Source organism: Neophocaena asiaeorientalis, unplaced genomic scaffold, assembly GCF_003031525.2.
Source record: "Neophocaena asiaeorientalis asiaeorientalis breed wild unplaced genomic scaffold, Neophocaena_asiaeorientalis_V1.1 scaffold135, whole genome shotgun sequence".
NCBI classification, from domain to species: domain Eukaryota; kingdom Metazoa; phylum Chordata; class Mammalia; order Artiodactyla; family Phocoenidae; genus Neophocaena; species Neophocaena asiaeorientalis.
Genome location: NW_020175190.1, coordinates 542,429 through 546,277, shown reverse-complemented (window position 1 = coordinate 546,277; position 3,849 = coordinate 542,429).

Below are 3,849 nucleotides of genomic sequence, written 5' to 3'. Positions count from 1 at the left end.
CCATTTTAAGTGTAAACTTTGTTGAATTTTAGTGAGTTCATACAATTATTCAGCCATCACCACAATTCAGTTTCAGAACACTTTCATCACCAGGAAAAACTCCCTTGTGCCTATTTGCAATCCATCTCTGCTCACACCCCCAGCCCTAGGCAATCACTGATCTTTCTGTCTCTACAGTTTTGCATTTTCTAGAATTTTCATATAAATGGAATCATACAATATTTAGTCTTTTGTGTCTGCCTCCTTTCATTTAGCATAATGCTTTTATTGTGTGTAATATTCTATTCTATAGATATACAACATTTCATTTACTGATTTGCCGGTTGGTAAACACTGTTTCCAGTCTGAGGGCTATTATGAATACTACTGCTATGAATATTTGTATACTAGTGTCTTTGTGGACATACATTTTCATTTTTATGGGGTAAATACCTAGAAGTTGAATTGCTAGGTCAAATGATTAGTGCATGTTTAACTTTTTTAAAAGTGCCAGATAGTTTTCCAAAGTGGTTGTCCCAACTTACATTCCCACTAGCAATGTATGTGTTTCTCCATATCTTCACCAATACTTGGTCAGTCTTTTTTGTGTTAGTCATCCTAGTAGGTATGTAGTTGTATCTCATCTTGGTTTTAATTAATTTGCATTTCTGTGGTGACTAGTGATATTATCTTTTCATATACTTATTTGCCATTTATATATCTTCTTTGGTGAGGTGATTATTAAAATATTTTGCTCATTTCTTATTGGGTAGTTTGTCTCTTACTGATGAATTACAAAAGTTCTTTATATATTCTGGATTCAAGTCCTTTATCAGATACAGGTTTTGCAAATATTTTCATTTTCTTAATGATGTCTTTTAAAGAGCAAAAGTTTTAATTTTGATGAAATTCAATGTGTTGATTTTGTCTTTGTGTTATATATAAGAACTCTTTGCCTAATCGCGGGTTGCAAAGATTTCATCCTATGTTTTCTTTAAGTTGTTATGAATGATGTAAGGTAAGGGTCAAGTTTCATCTTTTTGCGTGTGTTTATCCAACTGTCCCAGCACCTTTTGTTAAAGGTCTATCGTTTCCCTCCCCATTGAATTACTTGGCACCTCCTTGAAAACCAACTGATCATCAAGGTCTGTTACTGGACTCTATTCTCTTCCATCCATCTAAATGTCCCGTGTTTCTTTTTTTAAAATATTTATTTATTTATATATTTTGGCTGCGCCGGGTTTTAGTTGTGGCATGTGGACTCTTATTTGCAGCATGTGGGATCTTTGTTGTGACATGCAGGATCTAGTTCCCCGACCATGGATTGAACCCAGGCCCCCTGCATTAGGAGCCCAGAGTCTTACCCATTGCACCACCAGGGAAGTCCCTCAGTGTTTCTTAATTATTGTAGATTGGTAGTAAGTTTTAAAATCAAGTAAAGTCCTCAGGTTTTGCACTTCCTTTTCAAAATCATTTCGGTATTCTAGGTTTTTTGCATTTCTGTATAAATTTTAGGAACAGCTGTTAGTTTCTACCAAAAACAAATCCCACTGAGATTTTGATAGGTATTACATTGAATCTATAGTACATCAATTTGGGGAAATTGCCATCTTAAGAATATTGAATCTTTCAATCCATGGACATTGTGTATCTCCCCTTTTTTATAATCCTCTTGAACTTCACTCAGCAATGCTGTGTAGTTTTCAGTACACAGATTTGCACTTCTGTTGTTTAATTAATCCGAGTATTGTATTTTCTTGATGCTATTATAAATTAAAATTAATTCATTTTCAAATTGTTTGTTTATAGAAATACAATTAGCTTATTTATTTATTTTTTATTTATTTATTTTTGGCTGCGTTGGATCTTCGTTGCTGCGAGCAGGCTTTCTCTAGTTGCGGCGAGCGGGGACTACTCTTTGCGGTGCACATGCTTCTCATTGCGGTGGCATCTCTTGTTGCAGAGCACAGGCTCTAGGCGTGCAGGCTTTAGTAGTTGTGGTGCACAGGCTCAGTAGTTGTGGCTCATGGGCTTAGTTGCTCTGCAGCATGTGGGATCTTCCCGGACCAGGGATCAAACCCGTGTCCCCTGCATTGGCAGGAAGATTCTTAACCACTGTGCCACCAGGTAAGTCCTATACAATTAGTTTTTGTACATTGCTCTTTGTCGTGTGATTTCATTAAACACACTTATTAGTTCTAGTCATTTCTTCACAGATTCTTTGCAATTAAAAGAACTTTTTTTCAGCTTCACTGAGATATAACTGACAAAAATTTAATATAGTTAAAGTGTACAACGTGATGATTTGATGCACATATATATTGTGAAAGGATTTCCACCATCGAGTTAATTAACACATCCATCACCTCATGTATTTGCCTTTTTTTCTTTTTTGCTGTAAACACTCAAGTTTCACTCTCAGCAAATTTCAGTTGTACAATTCAGTATACAATACAATACAGTATCACCATGCTATACATTAGATACTGAGACCTTATTCAACTTGTAGCTGAAAGTTTCTACCCTTTTTCCAGCCTCTCCCTGTTTTCCCCAACCCTCAAGCTCCTGGCAGCTGCCATTCTGCTCTCTATGCATTTGAGTTTTTTAAAAAACTCCACAAATAAGTGATATCATGCAATATTTGTCTTTCTCTATCTGGCTTATTTCACATAGCATAATGCCCTCCAGGTCACAAAGGGCAGGATTTCCTTCTTTTTTAAGGCCAAATAATATTCCGTGTGTGTACGTATCACATTTTCTTTATCCATTCATCTGCTGATGGTCACTTAGGTTGTTTCCATACCTTGTCTATTGTGAATAATGCTGTAATGAACAAGGGAATAGAGATAGCTCTTCTTCTTCTTCTTTATTTTTTTTGAAGTATAGTTGATTTACAATATCATGTTAGTTTCAGGTATACAGCCCAGTGATTCAGATATATATATATATATGTGAATATATATATATATTCTTTTTCAGATTCTTTTCCCTTATAGATTATTACAAAATATTGAGTATATTTTCCTGTGCTATACAATAGATCCTTGTTGGTTACCTATTTTATAATAGTAGTGCGTATATGTTAATCCCAACCTCCTAATTTATCCCTCCCTCCCCCTCTTGAAGAGATATCTCTTCAAGATAGTGATTTTGTTTCCTTGGGATATATATCCAGAAATGGGATTGCTGGATCATATCGTAGTTCTATCTTTAACTTCTTGAGGAATCTCCATACTGTTTTCCACCATGACTGTACCAGTTTACATTCCCACCAAAAGTGCACAAGAGTTCCCTTTGCAGACTCTTATGTACAAGATCATGTTGCCTGAGGTTCACAGTAGCTTTTAAATTCTTTGCTTGCTGCCTCTCGGTCAAGCCTCTCACTCCCTCCAGCTCCCAACACCATGGCCCCCCAAAATCCTTACTCCTGATAATATTAAAGACTCCTCCACTGAAGGTAAGATAGAGTGTCCTTAGATTCCTCCTAAACACTGGAACCTTCCACTAACAGTAGTGTTGACCTCCAGCTATGTAGCCTTCCACATCCATCTCTTCCAAAGATAAACATGTCACAAGAACCAAGAGCATGTGTTGATGCATCTACAATCCATATCCCCTTTGCCTCTGGGACTTGCCTATGTCTTTTTGCTTCAGTTGTTGACCAACCATCCTATTGATGTCCATACTCTACCAGATTAAAGTAAAATTTTTGCCAGGAAAGTTTTTGTCTCTAGTGATGCTGTCATCGTCTGCCCTGATCAATTGCTTATTTTATGTGTTACTCTGAAAGGGCTTTTTTTTTTTTTTTTGACCGCACCACCCTGACCAGGGATTGAACCTGGTCCCTTGGCAGTGAAAGCACAGAGTCCT